At 34.7% G+C, this 27268-nt stretch overlaps 1 protein-coding gene across 8 annotated transcripts in view; it reads right to left on the bottom strand.

Moving 5' to 3' along the window:
• The window catches only part of LOC138696915 (semaphorin-1A), a 1424789-nt gene that overhangs the window by 1291896 nt on the left and 105625 nt on the right, over positions 1–27268 (bottom strand). For 7 of the 8 annotated variants that reach the window (XR_011331488.1, XM_069822398.1, XM_069822403.1 and 4 more), the window contains exon 2: positions 7568–7625. The exons of the other annotated variant lie outside the window; for it this stretch is intronic. The gene's annotated coding sequence lies outside the window, so the exon portion shown is untranslated. The remainder of the gene's footprint in view (positions 1–7567; positions 7626–27268) is intronic. 8 annotated transcript variants of the gene reach the window in all.

Genomic DNA, 27268 nt, shown 5'->3' with positions numbered 1-27268 from the left:
GTGAAATCATAAATATTGTAATGGATAATGAAGGAAAAACTTGCCAGCTGAGTATTGCCAGATTTAATTACAGAGATCCACGCAACGAACAGCAGTAAACCTGTAAAAACGTCCGCGGAGAAGGCGAGGGCAGCACGATCGCTCCGTAGCGGAATATGCATCGTGTCGCAATTGTAGCTGGGCCGCTGTTTTGTAATTCGCACGTACCGTTCATTATGCCTCACGAACATCTCTGTTCAACTGTTTTGCATTACGATTACTGTAATTCCATTACGTGGCGCTGTGGGAGAATTTGTCAAACCGTAACCTAATATTAAATTATTTTATGAATCTATTAAAACCGTTAATTACTGGTATTATAATAATATATTCCGATATTAGGTTATTCTGCAAAACGAGCAAAATATTTATACAGTGAAATACGTATAATTTCACTTCTATTGATATTCAGCAGAATTGTTTCAAATTGCAGCAGATCTGTTACCTTTCAGAGAGGTCGTCTGAATATCACATAATAAAGTAAAAAGCTTCATTTGCTGAGCGCTAGAACGAGCAGCTTACAAATTATTACAGTAAGTTACACTACATCAGATTTTGAATTCACAATTTGAACTATTATAGCATAAATAATCGACTATATCCTTAATGCACCAATGACGTGTAATCTATCTAGTTTTAACAAATCAAAACCATCTATCAACGGAAATGTTGTCGCACTTGATGTGCATTTGTTTAATATCTTGTCGCAGTTGATGTTCAGATGTTAAATATTTTAATTTTTTTCTTATCAATCACAGTGGGCCGTGATATCCTGCGATGGCAGTGCTAGCAAACAAGTACCAAATAACTTAATTAATTTTTTAATTTGTTATTTTACAACGCTTTATCAACAGCTGTGGTTATCTATCGTCTGAGCTAGATGAAGGTAATAATGCCAGCGAAATGAGTCCAGGGTTCGAATGTTACTCAATATTTTTTTCTCTTGACGAGATGAGGGAAAATCTGGGAAAAAACTTCAACCGGGTAACTTTTCCCAACCGGGATTTGAAACCAAGCTCGCTCGTTTCAAGGTGAGATATGATAACTGTTACTCCACAGCGGTGAACACTTTAATTCATGATATAATATAATATAATATAATATAATATAATATAATATAATATAATATAATATAATATAATAAATTACTGGAAGCAAGTAAAGATATAGGTTTAGAAGTAAATCCCGAAAAGACAAAGTATATGATTATGTCTCGTGACTAGAATATTGTACGAAATGGAATAAATTGGAAATTTATCTTTTGAAGAGGTGGAGAAGTTCAAATATCTTGGAGCAACAGTAACAAATATAAATGATAAACGGGAAGAAATTAAACACAGGATAAATATGGGAAATGCCTGTTATTATTCGGTTGAGAAGCTTTTATCATCCAGTCTGCTGTCAAAAAATCTGAAAGTTAGAATTTATAAAACAGTTATATTACCGGTTGTTCTGTATGGTTGTGAAACTTGGAACCTGACTTTGAGAGAGGAACACAGGTTAAGGGCGTTTGAGAATAAGGTGCTTAGGAAAATGTTTGGAGCTAAGAGGGATGAAGTTACAGGTGAATGGAGAAAGTTACACAACACAGAACTGCACGCATTGTATTCTTCACCTGACATAATTTGGAACATTAAATCCAGACTTTTGAGATGGACAGGGCATGTAGCACGTCTCGGCGAATCCAGAAATGCACAGATCATAACACCACAGTCTAGTGGTTGTTGAGGGTGCTAGGGACAATAGACTGTGAAGGTACTATTTCGCATTGTTTGTGATGAGGCGATAGTAGCGATCCAAGTGGTTAGCAACTATCTATGGATGCATATTTACTACGTAATGAACTTCGTGAATTTATATATTGTGATAATACTTCAATTTCAAGTTCATACTGACTCCTAAAGAGAAATTATAACTCATTAAAACGGTAAAGGTTTATATGGATCATCCTGTACGTATCAACATTTTTAATTACGTGTATTTCAGTCGAATACAGCACATTTAATCACACAAGGGTATTAATAACTCTAGCAATCCTAAGTCTGTACAAAATCAGGGAAAATGTTCAAAACATCTTAATATGACCGTCGCATATGCTACGTCATATGAACATACAAATGCGAATTTAATTTAAACTCGCTTGTTATTTCGGTTTATAATTCAGTACGGAATACAGAAACAAGTCAATAAAATTTCACTGTTTTCATGTTTGTTTCGTGTAATATTATTAATAGACAAATCCTATAAATAAATCATGAACACAAAGCTACTTGAAATTGAATGTAAAACCACATATGAAATGTTATTATTCTGTATAAAACAATATAAAGCATGTTCACAAATAAGATTAATTATTGCAAAAACACAAATTTTAATTTGAGTTAAATAGCGTCATCTATATAGAACCAAAAAGAGGTAGGCCTATACAACTGGCATTTCTACTTTTATTTATGAAAAATAAAGCCGTGTTGGATGACTTAGGACTGTAGGCCACATGATGAAAGGCATTGTGCTTGATTCAAGGGAAAGGAAATCTATCGTCTTCACCAGATTCATTATATTATACAGGGACATCATTTTATTTTTACTAACGTTTTTAATATTAACCTGTCTATACCTTTAGAGAACCGGAAACACCGCTTGCTCCCCCCTCCAAGACTGGAGTTCGATGATACTGGCGTAAAACACAAATCACTCTACTAGGTATAGGAAGGAAGAAAAGTAGTTCATCTATTTACGTAAACTAGGAAATATCGCGATTTTGAGTTTGATAATTTTCATTAGGTTTTTCTTTAATCAAAGTACAGTACTGTATTAAGAATAAGTGTTTTTACTCACGAAGTGAGTTATCCATGCGAACGTATTCATTATGCAGTGTATACTGTCTACAGCACATTAGCGTACAATATAGAGAAAGAAGTTAAATTGAAAAATAATCATAATATGAATATTTAAACACAATTTTGAAAATGGTGGCCGTTCATTTCGATACAGGCTTCAGTTCTTTTGTGCATATTATCGCACTATAGACTATTGCATCTAATTCCAATTGCCAGTTTCGTCCTTCGTACTAGTAACTCATGTTGAAATAATTCTGTACCTACTCTACGTACTGTAAATTCAATCTTCACTTCTGCCCGACCCGAAAATATAAAATTACTCAGACATGCTATCTACTGTCCGTCCAAGTGGTTATGCCGCAGGATTGTAGAAAGGGAGGAAATCACTTAACGAGGCCCTTTTAAATTAAACAGCTGTATAATATTACGTAAACTTCCAATTCCTAAGAGAAATTAATGTTTTCAGAAAAGAGCTAAGAGAGCCCATCTTTTACAGTTGGGCGAGCAGAAGCAGGTGGGGGAAATCGGGATGCGACGTAGGCAAACGGACAGTACCTGTGCGAAAATATGATTTAATATTGAAAGCTCTTTCGTCACTGGAAAACGCGAACATATTTCTGGAACGTACTATACTCAGTAACTCAGTACTGCTTACTATCTGCGGTCTTGGTTCTGTGTGGAGTTGGAACTTTCTTAGTAGAAGGGGTTGGAGTGAAGTACATTCAAAAACTCAGGTACATTAAAAATTGAAGTAAAAATAAAATGATGTCCCTGTATATTATACCGTTTACATAAAATAAACAAAATGATATAAAACATATAAAATAAAGTGATCCGAATAATTTAATTGTATTTTTTTAAGATGATAGACTAAGTTTGGAAATTTCATGGACTGACAGTAATTAGGCAATGTTGTCGAGTACGCGTGAGTATGCAACAAAACGTTCATTATATAGAGTGGCTAATTCAGACAAATCCCACAACACTGGCGCCACGAAACTTCAGGAGAGTCTACAATACGCTACCAAGCGTTCAACCGTATCGCCGAAATGCTGGAATACTGCACTAAACATCAACCTGCCAACCTATGAAAAATAATAATAGTCCATCGCTGTGGAGTAACGGTCACCATATCTGACCATGAAACGAGTGGGCCCGGGTTCAAATCCTGCTTGTGACAAGTTACCCGGTTGAGATTTTTCCCGGGGTTTTCCCTCAACCCATTAAGAGACAATGCTGGGTTACTTCCGGAGCTAGATCCTAGATTCATTTCGCTGACATCAGCAGCTTCATTTCGCTCAGATATCCATTGCAGTTGAAAAAAACATCGTAAAATAAACCAAATTAAAAAAATGATATCTTCAATGACAAAACTTCTGATCCATCCCGTTCACATTCTGTAGAGAGTGTGATGCAACAAAGTAAGAGCAGATTGAAGCTCTGGTAAAGCGGTCAGATTGGGCACAAAATCACATCACAAGGCACACACAAGGAAAGTAACACTCTTTCCCAATGTAAGATAAATATACGTACCTTGCAGAGATTTAAAATTAGTGCTATGCAATATAAAAAATAAGCGTGCAAGAAGTGAAATTTCTTAAGCTGTAAATGTGTTCATCTTTTTAAATATTCTGGCAATGACAGACGATTCAGCGTTGTCAGACAGAGCCTAAACGGAGCGGAGCGCTCCACTATGACTCGTTGCGTGCTCCGGTGCTTCCACAGACATAAGCAAGTTCACGCTCCAACTGCACTCTCTAGCTCCACAACCGGTTTTGGAGCTTACAGCTCTGACACTACTGCCGGATAAATTATGGATAAACTTAACACAATATTATACTCAGTACTCAGTGAAACAATTGATTTGTGATACAAATATTTTTATTTTTTTTTATTTTCTTGCTTGGTTATTTAACGACGCTGTATTATTAATTTAGTGTCCATTGAGTGTTCTGCCCAAGGACAGGTCTTTCACTGCAAATCCAGTTTTCTCCAATCTGTCCTATTTTCTGCCTTCCTTTTAGTCCACATATGATTAATAGGCTATATCTCAATGTTGTCTATAATCTGATATCTTCTTCTACCCCGAACTCTTATCTCGTTCACCAATCCTCCCATTGCATCCTTCAGTAGGCAGTTTCTTCTCAGCCAGTGACCTAACCAATTCCTTTTCCTCTTCCTGATCAGTTTCAACATCATTCTTTCTTCATCCACTCTTTCCAACACAGCTTCGTTTCTTATTCTGTCTGTCCATTTCACACGCTCCATTCTTCTCCATATCCACATTTCAAATGCTTCTATTCGCTTCTCTTCACTTCGTCGTAATGCCCATGTTTCTGCCCCATACAATGCCACACTCCATACAAAGCACTTCACTAGTCTCTTCCTTAGTTCTTTGACGCTGTATCAACTACTGGGTTATACAGATTACCTGACATTCGGCTTAAGGTTGGTGAAAATCCTTGAAACAACCCAACCAGGCAATCAGCCCAAACAGGAATGGAACCAACGCCCGAGCGTACCTCCGGATCAACAAGCAAACGTGCTACCGCCAGAGCCACGCCGGTGGCCACCCAAATTTATATTGAAAAATGAAGCACACAAAACAAAACTGATTGTCTATAAACTGCCTTTTGAATATTTGAGGAGTACTTTTATTTCATTCACAGTTTTTATATCTTCAAGTACAATTTAATTCGGAACTACTGACACCAGTTGGGACAGATATTAAACACGGTGATTGTGGACAATGTAGGTTATTAAATTGCTGATATTTTATTAATGAACTGCAGAGGAGAGGTTAGAAATTGCCTTTTTTCCTTGCCCTGCATTCTCTCTCTCTGATACCAGCGTACTTTATTATTATTATTTTTTTGGCTTGTATTTTGGCACCTTAATTCCATGATTTCTTTTTTACCACACTCCCGCTTCTTCAGCTCTTGATTTCAGCATATTTTCTATTATAAACCTTCTCAACAATATAATTTCACTCACTGGTTTCGACTGTATAACATCACAATACAATACAAAAGACGCACTGCCCGACGGCAGCCCCATTTCCACAAATTTATGCACTAATTTCTGTACATTAGTAGAAAACCGATAACATCAACAACTTTACTTACGCGATGGCATAGCAACGTACAAAATCCCGTAGCAATACGCAAAGCCCTCCTAAAACGTCCGTCACAGAACTGTGCTTCACATCGTTCGACTTGTACTCCGCCTAAAAAAGTTTCATTTCAATAAAATCTATTTGTGCGAGATCGTGCATATTTGCTTGTTTTCCGCACAGAACCAATACGCGGTAAGTGTGAAATACCACATTCAGTATTCCCAACCTAACACACATAACAATTTCCCTCTTCTTACCGCTTAAGCGCGACATTCATTTCACTGCTTTAGGCTTTTAACATATTATTTTTAGAGACGTTTAACATAGTAATAATTATAAATTGGAAACTTACCACTGCAATTTCACCTAAATTGCAATATTAATTATTGTTTTTAAATATTTGCAAAAATTAAGTAAAGTCTACTACTCCACGAAACTTATTGCATTCCTGATACAAGTAACATTAAGGAAGCCGTGAAAAAATCAACGAGATTCCAGATGCCGATTTTATTACTGCAATATGTTATATAAATAATATTGTTAAAATATTAAAATGAAAAATAAATCATTACATAACCTTACCGTTTGTTTTAAGTTCGCATTTATAGACTGGGGGAAAAAAAAAGATAGACGTATATCACGGCCTGCTGGAGTATAGTAAACACAGAAAACATTTTACAGCAACAATGTTGAAGAAAGATATTTTGGTGTTCCGAAGTTGGCGTCATTAAACAGAAACCAACATGGAGATTTCATTGCAACTAATTAGAAATTCGTCTTTCAGGTATGTAATAAACGATCTTCGCACAAAATAATGTACGATACACGAGCGGTATGTTTGTTTTCATGTTCGAGGAAAAGATTGAAAAAGCGAAACGTAGTTGAGCTTTTTTAATTTCCGAGAACATGAAAACAAACATACCGCTCTTGTAACGTATATTACTATTACAGGTTACCAGAGAAGACAGCAGAAATGTCGTCTCTGCGCTAGCTTTTATTTCTTGAATGAGCCGATGGAGTCTGATTAACTCAGATGTCATTCTGATGAGGGGTCGCTCAGACGCCATTTTTATTTAATCCCAAACCTCAAGTATTCAAACATGGCGTCAGTTCCAACCGCTTACGAGTGAAGTACAAAGCCGTCGACAGTCTGTGGAGTATTTACGTAACAGATCCACTCCGAACTGGAAAGTCGACAGAAAACAAAAGGAGACTTTTATGATATGTTGAATTTACGGTTGCCCTAGCAACAAGAATCTGCTGGACGGCTGCCTAATTATCGACTTCTCCAAGAGAAGTTTCCTACAGAAACATTTTTAAAGCTGACTGACTTAAATATAGTTAGGAACCGAATGAAAGGCTTCTTTCTAACAATGAAATACGTACCTACGTGTTTACAGAGTTAGAGATACAGTAAATGAACGACGTCAAAGATGAAACTAACTGAAATAAAATGTGCATGAAAACTCGAAAATTAATCTACAGGAAGTATACGTTACACAGGAAGTTGGCTTGATATTTCTAGTAAGAGTAATTCTATTATACTAGCAATTTTGCTTTTCCAGGTACTTACTTTGATTCTCTGTTGCGTCATTTCTTCCTCGATATTATTCCATCAAGCACTCGTATTCCTGGAATCAGGAGATATTCATATATCAAACATTGCTGCCACAAACACAGACCAAAACATCTCAAATTTACTCTTAATATTAATAAAATTACGAAACACTATTAGTACGAAATTACGTTCAACTGAAATAATTTTGAGAAAAGTTTCAATTTATAATCCAATTATATTTTGATAAGGCAGAGTCAATAACATCTACTGAAAACAGTTTTAATGGTGTAGGCTATATTACCAGCTATCACATTTACTTAACAACACAGGCCTATCTGAGGATCATTAACATGATACCAAATAGCTTTCTCCCATTCATTCATTCTTTCTCTCTTTCTTTCTTTCTTTCTCTTTCTTTCTCTCTCTCTTTCTTTCTCTTTCTTTCTTTCTCTCTTTCTTTCTTTCTTTCATTCTCTCTCTATCTCTTTCTTTCTTTCTCTCTTTTTTTCTTCCATCTTTGTTTATTTCTTTCTCTTTTAGTCCTTTTTCTTTCCCTCCTTCCCTTCTTCCGTCTCTCTTTTCTTCCATCTTTATTTCTTTCTCTTCTTCCGTTTTTCTTTCCTTCCTTCTGTCTTTCTTTCCCTTCTTCCGTCTTCTTTCCCTTCCGCTTTATTTTCTTTTTTCCATCTTTCTTTTCTTTCTTCCGTATTTTTCTCATTTACCTCCTTTCTTCCCTCTTACTCTTTCTTTCCTTGCGTTCTCATTTTTTCTCTTTTCTTCTTCTTTCCTTTCGTCCTTTCTTTTGTCTTTCCTTCCGTTCTTCCTTATTTCCTTATGACTTTCTTTCCTTCTTTACCTTCTTCGTCTCGCTCTCTCTTTCATTCTTCCCCTTTTTCCGTCCTTTTTACTTCTTTCCCTTCTTCTGTCTTCCCTTCTTTTGTACCGTCCTTGTTTATTTATTTCTTTCCTTTCTTTCGTCTTTCATTCTTTTCTTCTGCCTTTCCATTCCTTCGTCTTTCTTTCCATTCTTCCGTCTTTCTTTCCCTTCTTCCGCTTTCTTTTCTTTCTTCCATTTTCTTTCCTTTCTTCCGTATTTTCCTCATTTCCGTCATTTCCCCCTCTTTCTTTTTTTCCTTCCGTTCTTTGTTTTGTCTTTCCTTCCGTTCTCTCTTATGTCTTTCCTTTCGTTTTTCTTTTTCTTTCCTTTTCTTCTGTCTTCCATTTTTCCTTCCGTCTTTCTTTTCTTCCTTCTTTCCCCTTCTTCCGTCTTTCTGTTTTCCTTCTTTCCTTTCTTTCATCTCTCTTCCTTTCCTTCTTCCTCTTCTTTTGTCTTTCTTCCTTTCCTCCTTTCCTTTCTTCAGTCTTCTTTCCTACCGTCCTTGTGTATATCTTTCTTTCGCTTCTTCCGTCTTTCTTTCATTTCTTCCGTCTGTCTTTCCTTTCATCCGTCTTTCTTTCTCTTCTTCCGTCTTTCTTTCCCTTCTTCCGTTTTTCTTTCTCTTCTTCCGTCTTTCTTTCCCTTCTTCCGTCTTTTCTTCATTCCATCTTAATTTTCTTTCATCCGTATTTTTCTCATTTCTCTTTCTCCCCCATTCTCTTCCTTAGCCTCCGTTCATTATTTTGTCTTTCCTTCCGTTCATTCTTTTGTATTTCCTTCCGTTCTCTTTTTCTTTCCTTATGTATTTCTTTCCTTCCTTATGTATTTCTTTCCTTCCTTATGTATTTCTTTCCTTCCTTATGTATTTCTTTCCTTCCTAACGTTTTTCTTCATTAATTTTTATTTTATATTCTTCTCCTTCTTTTAGTTTTTCCTTCTATTCCTTCTTTTTTAGTCGGTTATTTAACGGCGCTGTATCAACTACTAGGTTATTTAGTGCCGATGAGATTGGTGATAGCGAGATGATATTTTGCGAGATGAGGCGGGGGATTCGCTATAGATTAGCTAGCATTCACCTTTCGGTTGGGGAAAACCTCGGAACCAAGCGAGGATCGACCCCGCGCCCGAGCGCAACTTCAGACCGGCAGGCAAGCGCCTTAACCGACTGAGCCACGTCGGTGGCTATTCCCTTTCTTCATTCCTTACTTTCATTCTCCATTTTATACAAGTTAACAAATGTAAATACCTCGGAATAACATTTAGCAGCGATCTCGGCTGGGGGAAACACGTGACAGACACAGCGGGAAAAGCATGGAGAGCGTTACACTTTGTGATGAGGGTACTAAGAAAAGGCTCTGATAAATACAAAGAGATTGCATATAAATCACTAGTACGTCCAGTAATGGAATATGGTGCTGCATGTTGGGATCCTTACAGATTAGAACATATTAAGACACTGGAAAAGATTCAAAAACGGGCTCTTAAGTGTTGTCGGAAAAATTCACCATTAAAATGGGACACACTCACAGACAGGAGAACGCGAATTCGATTATGCTCACTGTTTAAAACATACAGAGGGGAGTCTGCCTGGAGAGAAATAAAAAATAGGTTGCAGCCGCCAAATTACTCTTCAAGGAAAGACCACTCAAATAAATTGAGGGAAAGAAGGTAGAGGACGGACACTGGAAAGTTTTCTTTTCTCAATCGTACTATCAGGGACTGGAATGCTTTACCTGCAGGCTTACTAAAGGCTTTACCAACAACCAAAAATGTATTTAAAAATAGGCTTAAGGACCTTACTAATAGAAGGTAAGTATACACAGTATTTAAAGGGTGTAAATGATAAGTTGTTATTGAAGTGTGGTATAAGTGAAGAATTATGTTGTGTCAGTGAAGTGTGTTGTATCAGTGAAGAAATATGTCGTGTCAGTGAAGTGTGCTTTGTAAGTGAAACGTGTTCCTGTCAGTGAAGCTTTATAGTTTATAGTGGCAGTGCATAGTATTTGAACAGTGAAATGTTTTTGAAGTGTTAGTGAAATCAGGATAGAATCAGTGAAATGTGTCGTAGTTCCATTGCAGTGAGTGAGTTGACAGCGAAATGAGTGTAATTTGAAAGGTACTTGTGCAAGTTATGAAAATATACTCGTGGATTTTAGTTCGATCTTAGTTTTAAGATACAAATTAGATTTATTTCAAATGTTATTTTAAGTGATCGTTTCATTTAATTTAGTATATTCCCTGATGTTGTTGTTATTATTATTATTATTATTATTATTATTATTAATTGTATTTTAATTAATAAGTTTATTATTGTCATTATGGAGTGTAATTAGTTACCACTGCCACCGGGTATATACCCACTGCAGTGTGAATAAATACATACATACATACATACACTCTCTTCCTCTTTGACCAGGCCCAGTCTCGCCTTACTTTCAGATAATTCAAATCTGATACAACATATTATTATTATTATTATTATTATTATTATTATTATTATTATTATTATTATTATTATTATTATGTTGCTGGACTCCAGTCAGGTCAACAACTTGTCAGGCCGCCTCTAAAACAACATAGGTTTTCAAACTTATCTGAGGGCTAACAGCGGTGGGACTCGAACCCTGCACTGTATCTCCAATTCAGCGTAAGAAACTTGCCTAAATTGTTGCACATATCATGACACCATGACATACTAGAATATCTTATTTGTTTTAAATATTACGCACGCAAGAATATAAGTAATTAGCATATTGCTTTCACTTTATTTTATTCCCCTCCCCCCCCCCCACGATTGCAACTTTAAAATCTTCCTTTCCCACTTCACATTTTATTTACATGTTAAATGTTTTTAAAAATATTCAACACCAATTTTTCGTGTACAACCATCTATCTACAAATCCCACAGATAAAAATACGAATACCTACAGAGAACCTTAAAACATGACAACACTGAATGTCGTGAAATACGTCACGATAGTCTAGCACATCTGATACAGCCCCTGTATCGTGACAGGTCTTCTCTTCCTGGTCGTCAAATACAAGACAATTTCCATATAAACCAGGAGCAATAAAAAACTTTTTAATTTCAGTTCAACTGGCAAAACAGACTTGTTTTAATATTCACTTTATGAAAGTAGCTGGAAGTGATACAAGATTTTTTGCTCGCATTATCATGACGATTAGCTTCCTGAAGTCACGTGATGGAAAGTCGTATAGGAATGCAAAACTGGATCGTAAAGTTTCCGTGTAAATTTTTTAAGTACCCTTTTCGAGGTAAAAAAAAAGAGAGAGACTTGTCTCAGCGTAAAATGTAACAAGTTTATTGAAGTTTCAGATTTACGTGTTTCGCCTTTGGTTAGAAATAAAGCTAGCTATATTAAAATATGACTTTAGGATTTAATGAACTTCCCATTATTTTGCTGGCGGTCTTTTTTTCCCCCATTTCTCTCCTCTTTCAGCGTTGCTTTAAAGACTTTATAGCATGTCTTAATTTTGTCATTTATCCGTTTTTTAAAGCTTGTAGTATAGTGAAATGTGTTATTTATAATAATGATTATTTTCATTTACGTATCATTCAAATTTACTTTAATTTTATTTTTCCAAATTTCAGACAAAGATTATTATTTTACAAAAACTTGAATAAAAACTTTTCTTAAAGTGGATATCTGAAGCAGAGTTGCCTTGGTAAAAGAGCCACTGCAAACAAACAAACAAACAAACAAATACACCTACACATACAAGGTTATTAAATAACTGACACAGTTGAAATTAATGCATCCGTCATACGTACAATTTGAGCAATTAAAATGAAATAAGAAGCTATGGAATGTCCTAAAAACGGGTTTTAGTCTGTGCACGTGGATTGTCTGTTGTCTACAGAATGTTCTGAAAAGTTTCCAACGTTTAGAGAAGAGGTAGGTAATATGCATCAAAACAAGAAATAAAAGTCCTATAAATATGAGTCCTAAATTTAAAATCTTTCGAGTAATGAGCAAATGTTTACCATTACTTTAAGAACAACATATTTTCCACTGTAAACTCTTTGGCAAGAAACAAATGAGGAAACAGAATGTTCGTTTCGTCCGTAACACACACTGTGTTATAGGCAACGAGAGCTAGAAATGGAGCCTACACGTTTCTCGGGTATTGTGACAATTGAAGATTAAATATCTAATCTTTACCTGGAAAAAATCCCACAGAAATCCACTGTACTTTGAGCGCAGTTCGTGGTGAATTCCAGTGGATCGTGGTACAGTTTCTCGTTGCGCTACTCGTTTTTATGTTAGACCAAGAAAGCCGAAAACGTCAACAGTTGGACAAAGTGTGAAACTTGTGGCGGATTCTCTTGAAGAAGATCGTCGAGTGACGTGTGAAGAACTTCCAGAAGCTACGGGGATTTCAGCAACTTCAGAATTCAGTACTTCGACAAATTACTTGAAGAAGAGACAAATTTCTGCGTGAATGGTCCCTCGCTGAATAGAAGTAGAAACTTTACAATTCATTTTTATATTTCAATATGCCTAGTGAACTATTAAATAAGTATATAATAAATTTTCAATCTTAAGACATCAACTTGCAAATGTTTATTTGCTATTTAATAAGATATATGAACGTTTTCGCCGTTTGGGGCATCTTCAGATATAACAAAAACATATAATCTGAACAACCTATAATAATAATAAATTATGCAAATAACAAGAATAAAGAACAATGTATGTATGCAATGCATGAGATTCATGAGCTTTATGTAAAATGTGAAATAATACAGGATAATTGTTGATATAATCTTTAGATTTGAAATTGAATTGGACGGACATTTTATACATATAGCTCATGTTACAAATAAATATACAATTATGATTAAAATTTGTCAATAATGTTAAAATTTATAATGATGACTGATAAAATAGATTTTAAGAATAGTCATTAGTTGAGGATTGTCGTAGGTTATACGATAATTTTCGTAGATGATGTTCGTGTGTTATGTATTTCATCTGAAAATTGAGATGGAGAAATAATAATAAGTACAAATATATGCAAGTTATTATATAGAGACACAGATAATAACTCTATATAATAACTTGCATATATTTGTACTTATTATTATTATTATTTCTCCATCTCAATTTTCAGATGAAATACATATATAACAAACGAACATCATCTACGCAAATTATCGTATACCCTACGACAATCCTCAACTAATGACTATTCTTAAAATCTATTTTATCAATCATCATTATAAATTTTAACATTATTGACAAATTTTAATCATAATTGTATATTTATTTGTAACATGAGCTATATGTATAAAATGTCCGTCCAATTCAATTTCAAATCTAAAGATTATATCAACAATTATCCTGTATTATTTCACATTTTACATAAAGCTCATGAATCTCATGCATTGCATACATACATTGTCTTTATTCTTGTCATTTATATAATTTATTATTATTATAGGTTCAGATTATATGTTTTTGTTATATCTGAAGATGCCCCAAACGGCGAAAACGTTCATATATCTTATTAAATAGCAAATAAACATTTGCAAGTTGATATGTCTTAAGATTGAAAATTTATTATATACTTATTTAAGAAGTAGAAACGCCTGAACATTGCAAACTTGCGGAAACAAAGATTCAACGTTGAAGGTGCACACTTTATAAATGGCTGCCAAAACAAGTGTTCCAAGGGGTGCAAATACCTCAAATTTTGCGAGGAGCATCTGTAGGCATAGGGATATTTTTAAGAATAAAAACAAAAAGAATTGATATTTTTCGTGAAAAATATCATTATTTCTATTCAGTGTGAGTAATCTCTCAGATGCATTTTTGCCCGAAATTTTTTTAATCCAGCAGTGAAGTTTCTACCATATTCACGATAACATGGCAAAAAACCAATGATTCTTTTTTTAGTTGGTTATTTAACGACGCTGTATCAACTATTCGGTTATTTAACGTCAATGGAATTGATAGCGTGATGGTATTTGGTGAGATGAAGCCGAGGATTCGCCATAGATTACCTGACAATCGCCTTACGGTTGGGAAAAACTTCGGAAAAAATCCAACTAGTTAATCAGCCCAAGCGAGAATCGAACCCACGCCCGAGCGCAATTCCCGATCGGCAGGCAAGCGCCTCAGCCAACTGAGCTACGCCGGTAGCCCAATGATTATTTTCTGAAGATTGAAAACCGTTTTCTCACACTCTTTTTCCGAGTGGAAACTGGAACTGGAAACATGACAACAAACTGTTCTGCAATAGTATATTGCGATACAAGTTGTGATAAGTGCATTATAACAGAATCTAGGAAAAGTTACAGAAGACGAGACGAAATCAGGTCTTCTCTATTTCCGAAATTCTGTTATGCACTTAACACATGTATTACATACTATTTTTTTTTTGCCAATCTTAATAAAAAAATAAACTCTTATGAATAATTTTTAATTTAAATAAACAGTTTGTTTTTGGACGCTAACATTTTCATGTGTGAACGCCGTTTGTTATTTTTTTCGATAAGTGTCATTCATTTGTTTATGCTCGACCATGCCGTAATGAAGTAATTATACACCTGGTAGCAGACCTTTAATGCATGTCATTAAAGTACACCTACTCATTAAAGGTCAGGTCTTTCAGCCAATGACGACTCAGGTTACAACTGTTCAGCCAATGACAGGTCAGCTTTCTACCGTTATAAAACCGCAAGTATCGATTATTCTCGGATATGCAATCGAAAGAGAAATAGCGAAAAGTCACGGAGGCTAGAAATCCAATACTGTCGCAGAAGGTTATGTTCTGTTACTATAATAATTAGCATTAATTGTAAATAATATTCAAATAAATTCAATTTTTCATCTCGTTTTTCAATGTCTAATTTAATTTCAATTTTATCTCCGTAGGTTCTTATGGCCTAGCAAGGTCAATGTGGACATCTGTTCCTCGGAAAAAATCAATACTTTCGCGTCTCCGCACATCTCACAACATATGGGACATTGGTCAAGGTCAGATACAAAGAAAATTAATAATATTTATCAAGTTAGAAATATGGTCGAGCATAAAAAGTCGTATGAAACTCGCCTATAATGGTAATTAAGAAGCTCGTATGAAAATTATGAAACGAGCTTGCGCTCGTTTCATAAATAACCATACTCGCTTCTTAATTACCTTCATTATAGGCTCGTTGCATAATGTACTATATTATTCGTATTTGTCGATAGGTGTCATTCATTTGTTATTATTCGTATTTGTCGATAGCTGTTATTCATTTGTTATAATTCGGCGGCGATTGTGAAAATGTTGTAATAAAATAAATTATAGAAAGTTTAATTTTGTCTTCAAAGAAGTAGGTAGGTGACACATTAATTATACTTCAATATTAATAGGCCTAACTAGCATACAGAAAATGTTTGTAGGTGACACATTAATTTATTAAACATGCGTGCCGGTATAGGTTAATTCTTGAATAGGTACGTATTTTACTCCATGGTTTTTTTCGCGTTCAGCCACGAACCCACGAGTGGCGCTCAGAGCAACAACCGGAAGTCGTCAGAAATGGTTTTCACGCTCCCGTATTATCCAAGTTATATCTGTGGCCGGGAGGAAAAAGGTCTTAAGTAAAAATTTTCGCTGAACTGGAGAATTCCCACGGTATCTTTGAACCGTGCCGTTACGTTTAGCACCAAATTTAAGTAAATACACAATCTTGCCAACATAAGAACACGACGTTGGTGTGTGGCGTCGTTGGAGGGAGAAATTTGTTTATTTTGTCTCTCTACCTCCTTCGTTCTGAACATTATTGAGAGATAGCACCACTGTTAGCTACAAGATATATTCGGGCAAATATATTGAAGTAGATTACGTGACTTATTACGTGACTTAGATGAGAGTCTCGGGACAAAACAGTTTTGCTATATTTCGTTTTTTATTAAATGTTAAGCACAGGAACGCCATTTCGTAATTTTATTTAAGAAACAAGCCAAACAAATTATCTTTGCATCAAAAACGGATGCTCCCTGGACAAAATTATCGTATTTTATAATTGTTTGAATGCAACAAAAGCCAGAAGTCTTGTACTTGACTAATGCAGTGAATTATTTAAGAATATAGTCGCGAATTTTATTACCACCATTTCGATTGTGTTTTGTTTGGCACGGCTCGGTACGGCCTGGTGACTAGTGGCCAGCGAGTTACGTCGACTATCGACATTGATCTGCCGTGGGTATTATCCAGCTGTTCCAAAATTTTATACTTTTCAGGAAAGCAGTAGAAAGATTGAAATTGGTGTCAATTATAGTTTTTAATTAAGAGGTTTTTCCTGGATATTATTTGTTTACATTTCTTCTAAAATATGTAATGCTGCTCATTTAACAATTTTCTTGATTATTTCCAAAAATAGTCGCACTTACGCCCTTTTAAGACTAGAAGTCAAACTGAGTAGAAGGGACTATTAAACATAAGACCTTTCTCATGTCAAAATAAATTAGAAATGTAAATTATTAGGAATGCAAAATGGGTCTTAAACAAATATAGGACTGTTTACCCTGGTGCTTAAAGTTTTAAAAGCAAACGGCATCAGTATGTGATAAAATGGCTAAAATACAAGTTGATAGGGAAGCATGGAAAGTAAACATGTGATGGTTTGTATGGAATAAAGTGTTAAATATTCTTAAGTCCTTTATCCTGTGTGTGTTCAATTCAAAAAGTACTTAGGGCATTTGGTAACGCTCTATAAATCCAGTCAGGAGTCTTATTTGACTTCAGCCGTTTTACCAGATTGTAAAGAATTGCTTCCGCTTTCAGAATATATAAAAATCTAATTATCACAAAAAATTGACTTAAGACCTTTTTCCTCCCAGCCACAGATATTAACTCCTGTTTTCTTACAAATCTCCACTCCAATAAATTAATTTAGAAAGAGTAGAGGTATAATAAGATATTTTGTTATTTCCTCATAGCATTTAGTGGTACCGTTCGCGACACTGATAGTTCGTTACTTTTAAGTAAATAAATAAAAGTTCATTCGATTTATTTATTTATTTATTTATTTATTTATTTATTTACCGCACGTGTGTTGTCAGTTTGACTTACAAGGCCTACCAACAACAACATCGGTAAAGTTGTTAAAAAACACTATCGGCCAAAAATACAAGTTATGTTGTCTACTGTCTTCCTCCGACGAGTTTAGCGCTGGGACCTGAGGTATTCTTGCCACCGGGGGGGGGGGGGTTGCAGGTAGATTCTTTTGTTACTACAACCAAGCCGAGCCGAGAGGAGTGGGAAGTATTAATCGTCCAAAAATATGCAGTCTTCAGTTTGTAGTAGTGTGTCTATGTCATATACATATTGTTTACCTAGGCCTATATGGTTTTGTTATTAATATATTAAATATATTGTTGCAATTTTTGCTCAAACATCTCCCTGATGTTAGCTATGTTAATATTATATGAATTACTCATATTAAATATTTCACCGTTACAAGTCACTTTTAAGGGAACATGCTGTAAAAAAGTTTTTGGTTTTGTTCTATTGGAATTTTAGAATATGTGTGATTGGTATCGCGAAAAACAGACTCCTATAATGTCATGCGAAAATCATTTATTGGTGATATCTTAAAATACAAATCAAGTAGTTTTACTTCTCAAGTGAGTTCAGCAAAAGAGTATATTTAAATTGAGTACTTTACAAATTTAATTCAATTCTACTAATCACTAAATTTTATAGTATGATTCTTCTTTTCATTTATATTATTGTAGTTGTATTATGATTTTTGTTTTTATTTATTTTATTGTATTTGTATTTCTGGTGGTGTGATGGCCTTAACTTCACGACAATAAATAGATAGATAGATAGATAGATAGATAGATAGATAGATAGATAGATAGATAGATAGATAGATAGATAGATAGATAGATAGATAGATAGATAGATAGATAGATGGATAGATGGATAGATGGATAGATGGATAGATGGATAGATGGATAGATAGATAGATAGATAGATAGATAGATAGATAGATAGATAGATAGATAGATAGATAGATAGACAGACAGACAGACGGACGGACGGACGGATGGATGGATGAATGAATAAATAAATACATAAATAAATAAATAAATAAATAAATAAATGAATAAATAAATGAATGAATAAATAAATGAATGAATAAATGAATGAATAAATGAATCAATGAATAAATGAATGAACCAATGAATAAATGAATCAGTGAATAAATGAATCAGTGAATAAATGAATGAATAAATGAATCAATGAATCAATAAATCAGTGAATCAATAAATAAATGAATAAATAAATAAATAAATAAATCAATAAATAAACAAATCAAGAAATAAATAAATAAATAAATAAATAAATAAATAAGTAAATAAATAATCAATCAATAAACCAATAAATAAATCAATAAATCAATCAATAAATCCATAAATCAATCAAATCAATAAATCAATCAATCAATAAATCAGTCAATAAATCAATAAATCATTCAATAAATCAATCAATAAATAAATAGATCAATAAATAAATAAATCAATAACTAAATAAATCAATTAATAAGTCAATAAATACATAAATAAATAAATGAATTAATTAATTAAATTAATTAATAAATTAAATAAATAAATAAATAAGTACGTAAGTAAGTAAATAAATAAATAAAATTTTGTATAATACTTTCCTTCTCTGAACACGTAAGTGGGAATGGTTGTATCTCTATCTCGGCAAAAATACGTTAGGAAACTAATAGTCCACATCTGTGGAGTAACGGTTAGCACGTCTAGCCGCGAAACCAGTTGGCCCGGGTTCGATTCCCGATCGGGGCAAGTTACCTGGTTGAGGTTTTTTCCAGGGTTTTCCCTCAACCCAATATGAGCAAATGCTGGGTAAGTTTCGGTGCTGGACCCCGGACTCATTTCACCGGCATTATCACCTTCATCTCATTCAGACGCTAAATAGCCTAGATGTTGATAAAGCGTCGTAAAATAACCTACTAAAAATAAAAAAAAATTAAAAAGCATAATGGTCTCGTAAATTGGGCGAATGTTTTCAGTATGATTGTACTTCCATACTGCCGCTGTCACTGTTCTCTCCCACTTCAGTACCGCGTTAGACTAGTCGGAACCGCATTCCTCTCAACACTAAACTCCTCAGAGGATGACAGTATATTCTCGCGTTCTTTTCCCTGCCCCTCGTCTTTTACGGTGTAGTTACGCAAACACTCCCACGTACCTGATAATCGTGAGTATTTTATGAAGTGTTGCCTGAAACGTCATCTGCATTTCAGCACTGTCTCTGGACGAACTTTTTTTTCCCCTCCACTATGAATATTTCCATTTCGATTGGATTGCATAAAATAACGGCAAAACAGCTCACGAATACGCTTGAATACAACAAAACTCGACGTCAACAGCTATAAAACAAAATAAAATATAATATACAAAACGAAAAAAGTATGATAGAGTGTGAGGCGATTCATGTGGGAAATATTTGCTTATCAAACCACTGGTTAGCACGGGTTTATTCTTTTGAAATTCAACCAACCGACCTCTTGGAATATATAGCATCAGTACAATCACATGCATCAACGCGGTGACCACTGCAAGGTTTGAAGGGCTATGGCTTCCACTAAAAGGACCACAAATACATCGCACTGTGGGGCATGCAATTTAACCCTGATGAAAGCCATCGTACTGTGTCTGTCTGTCCCTTGCAGTGGACATCCACAAAACTACCAGGATTCCATGAAATTGTAGTTAAACCGACAGTCGAAAAACCTCTGTCCTACAGTCATGACAGCAAAAAACTCGATACTCATAAACGACTGAAAGGTTCGATTCTATATTGTGTCACGTGCTAATTCAGTCAGTTACACGATTGGATTGCAAATACGGAAAAAAAAAAGTTAAATACATATCACGTTTAACATTCAAGTTTCGTTTCTGACTACCTGAATGGTACGCGAGATTTTAGAAGTTGAATCAATCGCATTTAATTATAGGCGCAAGAAGTTCAGTCAGACTCCATTCTCTTGAATACTTGCAAAAATATCCACCGTTTACTCTAAAAAAACAATCTTATTCAAACACTTACAGCAGTGGTTGCCAAACACCACGAAATTGTGACGTAATAGAAATGCAACCCGCACACCACTATCGCAGGGAGAGGGGTGGAGTGGGTATCTTCTCAGGTAATGCAGTGAATAACAGTGCAGAGACGGACTGCGACCAAAAAACGAAAGCAATATAATATTCTTCTACTTATTAACTATACCTACACACTTTTTTCCATGTTAATTTTTTATCCTCCTATTAATTATTTTTGTATTATTAATAAAATAAAATAAGTTAATTTTTTTTATTTATCATGAAAATTACGTGTACTTTACATCAGCAGATATTTGAAATTAGAAAAACGTACCAGAAAAGCACCCTTAATCTCTGTTTATCTCTCAAAGTAAAAGTCCAAGTTTCACAACTATACAGAACAATCGGTAATATAACCGTTTTATAAATTCTAACTTTCAGATTTTTTGACAGCAAACTAGATGACAAAAGCTTCTCAACCGAATAATAACAGGCATTTTCCATATGAATACAATAAGTAAATAAAATAAAAATAAGTAAATAAATATATATAACAAGTAAATAAATAAATAAAACAAGTAAATAAAAAATTTCAAAAAATTATCTTTGGCATGACTACATCATCACTGGACGTACAAACAGGAAAAATATCACATTTTATATGTATTACGAAGCAGTGGTGTAGTTCAGGCAATCCCAGGGAGAACGGTCAGCCTCGTGTTTCCAAGCACTACAGGATCATCCTATTACATTTCCACTCTCGCAAAATAAGGTACTGGTTGGTACAGTATTGTTAAACGACTGACTGAAACAAAATAAATAAACTTCCCTTTGTACATTTACTAAGTGGAAGCAAGTGCAATTTTATTTGACTGTTTCAGGGAACTAAATTAATTTCTATTCATACTTAATCAAACAAAATTAAATAAACGAGACGTAATATAAAGTCAATTTCGAATATGACCTTAGGGACAAGAGAATAACATACCTACAAAAACGAGAGATTGTTTAGAGACTTACCGTTGCGAAATGGATGCGAGTGCAATTTTATCTGAGTGTTGCAATAAGCTGTATTCATTTCTGTTCGCATTTAATCGAACAAAATAAACGTTACGCAATTTAAAAGTCCATTTGGATATAACATAGTCGCAAGGGATTTTTGCACATACAGAAATGAGTGGTTACATACTAATGGTTTTATTCCGTGAACCGTGATTTGATGACGATGTAGTGTTCTTTTTTTTTTTGGTATATTTAAAACTGGTTGCACAATGCAATAGGTAATCTAGTAACAGTACTGATGAGAATAATCGAGTGCAAAATGATCAAGAATTAGATTCTTAAGGTTTTTTCAAAATCTCCAATGGCGATCTTCGTAACATTCGCATAATTATTTTATCGGAGTTCTCATGTTTTGTGTTCCTAATCCCGGTTATGAGGTATTACCCTTTGACATGGAAATTGGTCGCTCTTCAGAGACAAGAGTTCCACCTCAGAATAGCTCCGGAATCATCGTGTGCGCTGCGTTCACACGCGTGCGTTTTAGGTAGAGAAATTCAAAGCCCGGTCTTTATAACGAGAAGAAACAGCTCTATCGATAAGCCACAAAAGCTTCGTAGGGAATATATCGTTACGACTTGATTTCATCCTCGACCTCGATACTTAATATTTCCCCGTATGGGTCTCGCGTTAACCCGAACGATACATGCTATAGATGAACAACCATTTTCCGTGTCGAAAGATGTACATTGTATGTATGTATGTATGTATGTATGTATGTATGTATGTATGTATGTATGTATGTATGTATGTATGTATGTATGTTATTTATTTTAATGGGTTATTTTACGACGCTGTATCAACATCTAGGTTATTTAGCGTCTGAATGAAATGAAGGTGATAATGCCGCTGAAATGAGTCCGGGGTCCAGCACCGAAAGTTACCCAGTATTTTCTCGTATTGGGTCGAGGGAAAATCCCGAAAAAAATCTCAACCAGGTAACTTGCACCGACCGGGATTCGAACCCGGGCCACCTGGTTTCGCGGACAGATGCGCTGATCGTTACTCCACAGGTGTGGGCCATTGTATGTATGTATGTATGTATGTATGTATGTATGTATGTATGTATGTATGTATATATGTAACGTTAATGTTATGTTTTATTTAACGACACTCGCAAATGCAGAGGTTATATCAGCGTCGCCGGATGTGCCGGAATTTTGTCCCGCAGGAGTTCTTTCACATGCTAGTAAATCTACTGACATGAGCCTGTCGCATTTAAGCACACTTAAATGCCATCGACCTGGCCCGGGGTCGAACCCGCAACCTTAGGCATAGAAGGCCAGCGCTATACCAACTCAACCAGGTCGACATATGTATGTATGTATGTATGTATGTATGTATGTATGTATGTATGTATGTATGTATGTATGTATGTAATTTATTTTATTGGGTTATTTTACGACATCTAGGTTATTTAGCGTCTGAATGAAATGAAGGTGATAATGCCGCTGAAATGAGTCCGGGGTCCAGCACCGAAAGTTACCCAAGATTTGCTCGTATTGGGTTGAGGGAAAACCCCGGAAAAAAACTCAACCAGATAACTTGCCCAGACCGGGATTCGAAGCCGGGCCAGATGCGCTGGCCGTTACTCCACAGGTGTGGACCATTGTATGTATGTATGTATGTATGTATGTATGTATGCATGTATGTATGTATGTATGTATGTATGTATGGATGGATGGATATAATTTGTATGTAAGCCTAAGTAGCCAACTACATTTATACTTACAAGCAAATATTCTCATGTGGGCAGCGCAATTACGGGGGCCGTCCAGACAGTAGGTTTTCCTGAGTCCGTTTACAGAAAAAAACACAATTTCATAGAACAATTTATTGGAAAGGATAAACCAATTGAGCTATTTTTGAACATATTTCCCATCGGAATATAGACATTTGCCATACCATGGAATCAACTTTTGTATCCCTGTGTCATAGAAAACTGCCGCCTGGGATCGGAGCCAGAGTGTGACAGCCGTCTGCACTCTCTGTTGATCCCACGGTATGAGAAATGTATAAATTCCGGTGGGGAATATGTTGAAGAATAGCTAAAAAAAATTTGCTGTATTTGTTTCAGTAAATTTTTCCATGAAATTGTGTTTTCTTGCTGTAAACGGCCCCAAGGAAACTTACTCTCCGGGCGGTCCCGTAATTGTTCTCGAGTGGCCAAAATTTGTATAAGCACCTGTTTTGACATTATTAACATGGTGTAAGAAAAAAAATAACTTTTTTTCATCTGTCTCCACGATAATGTTTGCTTGTTAGCTACAGTTTTAAATGCTGTTCACGTGGTAGTGAATTAGGACCAAGAGAACCGGCTGTTAAAAATTATGTAATTTTATCAGTCAAATCTTTACACAACTTTACCAAAATTGGGACACATACTTTAGAGGCTGTAGTTCGAATGGTATCGACACCAGTATATTCATTATAGTTTCAGGTATGAATTAAACTGAATTAGTGAAATTAAATTTTTTAGTTTAAAAATATGACAGGTACCAGTATCTCTGCGAGTATTAAATAAGGAAATTTCCAACTACAGCAGTGAGTTGATGGCACACATCTCTGTTACAATTTAATCACGTATCATATCTTTATTTATCATTGTGGAAAATTTGAAAATAATAACTATAACACTTTCTGGAAAATAAATAGATAGATAGATAGATAGATAGATAGATAGATAGATAGATAGATAGATAGATAGATAGATAGATAGATAGATAGATAGGTAGATAGGTAGATAGATAGATAGATAGATAGATAGATAGATAGATAGATAGATAGATAGATAGATAGATAGATAGATAGATAGATAGATAGATAGATAGATAGATAGACAGACAGATAGATAGATAAATAAACAAATAAACAAAAAACAAATAAATAAATAAACAAATAAACAAATAAATAAATAAATAAAAAGAATACCTAAAACTTGATAAATATAGGTTTTTAGAAAAAATCCTTCAAAGAAATGTCTACTTTAATGCACGATACAACAGGTTCGATTCTCTGTTGTGTCACGTGCTAATTCAATCTGTGCACGACTGAACTGCAAACACGAAGCCAATTTTATGCAACAAGGATTTCTAAATACATAATCCGTTTAATATTTAACTTTCATTCCTCGCTACCTGAAATGGGTTTATTAAAGCTGATGTCGTGAGAGCAATTGTTTTATAAAGTTTCAGGAAGTTTTGTAATGAATTCTGTCGCGTGTTTTATGAAATACAGAACAGACATAAATGCTAAATAATTAAAGAAATCAATTTAGAATCGAGGTTGTGATAAAAAAAGTTCTTTTCATGACTTCAACTTCACTCCTTGTTCGATATGAAAGAATTTCTACCACTTAGTCTAAAAAAGAATCTTATTCAGACGCTTGTAATGCCCCATTTTGATTATTGCGATTCCTTGCTAACTAATGTAAATTCACTCATAGCTGAGAGACTAAGCCTACAACGTGTTCATAATGTGTGCTGCTGTCTGTCTTATTAACGTTCGACTAATTGATTTTGAACACAGTGAAAATTCTTATTATTGAAAATGTTTACCGGTAATCTATATTTCGAAAATCTATACTGAGCGTTTGTATTTCATTTTATTGTTGTTTATATCAACTGGCACGTTAAAAAGCTACTGACAGCAGAAAATAAATGTTTTCTTCACCGATAGTTGCTACTCTACAACATACACAACGAGGTCCACGCCTGTGGAGTAACGGTTAGCACGGGTTCGATTCCCGGTCGGGGCAAGTTACCTGGTTGAGGTTTTTTCCGGGGTTTTCCCTCAACCCAATACGAGCAAATGCTGGGTAACTTACGGTGTTGGACCCTGGACTCATTTCACCGGCATTATCACCATCATCTCATTCAGACGCTAAATAACCAAAGCTGTTGATAAAGCGTCGTAAAATAACGTAATAAAATTAAAAAAAAAACACAATGAGACAATCTGCACTGTTTCACTCCCCCTCCCCTGACTTCATAATACAAACTAACATTCCTTAATTTAATTAATTATTAGTTGAAAATATTGTAAGAACGACACTAAAATATACTGAAACATTTAATTGTTAAACATCTGTGTCACTGTATTTTATATGCACTTATGTACTTTTTTTAATATTTTATTTTCTTGTGTCTACAAATTGGGGGGTGCAGGTATAAGAGGTAACAGCTACCGGTCTGTTACTGACGGACTCAGGGCAAGTAGAAGGGGAAAGAAATGCCTTCGCATCCTCTCAACTTGTATGAAATGTCGTTTAGATATAGTGAGGGCTTGTGTATCCTGAACAATGCAAAAATCTCAAAATGACATTATTAAAAAAAATATATTTTGTTCTGATATTAAGAGAGAGATTCTGAGGAGGCCTTATGTAAATTAATAATCTAAATAACGATACACAGGAATTTGATTTTTTTAAGAATGGACGAGATGTAACAGTGTGGAATTAATAATGGAACACGTAATGCTTGTGTTTTACAATCAAAGAAATGTTTGCTTGTATGGTGTGTTAAACTGTGGCTATCAGAGTGCTGCATTGGAGTTAAATCGCTCGCTTGAACTCGGTCGAGTGTCGCACCCTCGAGTGAGATACGATCGGTCGTGATACGCTCGTAATAAATAGAAGCATAGTACAAGACATGACTTATCTTGTATGGAAGGCGACAGATAAGATACACATATGTTTTGCTCACACGGTAAAAATAAGGCTTTATTTTCTGCGTTTATGACAAACGTTTAATGGAACAGTCAATGGAACGTACCAAAACAGGAACATGAAATAAAATAGTATGAAAAACTTCGATATACAGTTATTACTGCTAATTAATAATTATTCAATATTTGATTTACCACATATATAATATGATAGATCCATACATAGTGTTCCGCCTATATACTGCGACAATGTAGAAACGCTTTACAAAATATTACTGATATAGCAGTAGATTAATAACAATATTAGTACAGAGATAACGCCACAGAAAATATAACAAAACGAATAATCATGCTGCACAACTGTTACAGACGCAAAGATTGATACGCTAAATTAGAGATTATTATTATTATTATTATTATTATTATTATTATTACTAGAAAACTTGATACAGTTCTTGCATTATCGTGATTGTGTTCTCCGTTTATAATAATTACATTTACATCCAGTAACATCTATCAGATGTGGAAAAAACAAAATCACTCGTGTGGAAAAAAAAAGAAAAAAAAATACAACATTTATATTACATTTTAAAGCAAGTTTTGTAGTTGTACTATGGAGAGGTTAGTTAAACACTGGAAACTTTTGAAATGATAAACATCTATGATGTTACTACACAGTTTTTCACTGTAACAAGAACAAATGTCTAACGCTCGGCTTACACCGTTCGAGGATTTATCGCTCGTGACAATTTTACCTATAATGCATGTGCGCTACCTATCGGATTATGCTATGAACTACTTGGCGCTCGAGCGAAAACGTCTGATGCAGACCTCTGGTGGCCATGAAATTGTTTGTGTAGTATTTGTGTTTCTGTGAGTAAAGTTAAATAAGATTATCTGTTAGCATTTTGAGTAGACTAGGAGGCATTGCTATGTTCATAGCAGGCGATGTATTGATATTGAGACGTGATAGTTTTCATAATGTTTCGCCATAGCTGTTCATATTACAACTGCGGT

This window comes from Periplaneta americana, chromosome 3 (genome assembly GCF_040183065.1).
Source record: "Periplaneta americana isolate PAMFEO1 chromosome 3, P.americana_PAMFEO1_priV1, whole genome shotgun sequence".
In the NCBI taxonomy this organism is placed as follows: Eukaryota; Metazoa; Arthropoda; class Insecta; order Blattodea; family Blattidae; genus Periplaneta; species Periplaneta americana.
The sequence above is the reverse complement of the archived record's forward strand: the minus strand, read 5'-3'. Positions and strand labels throughout refer to the sequence as shown.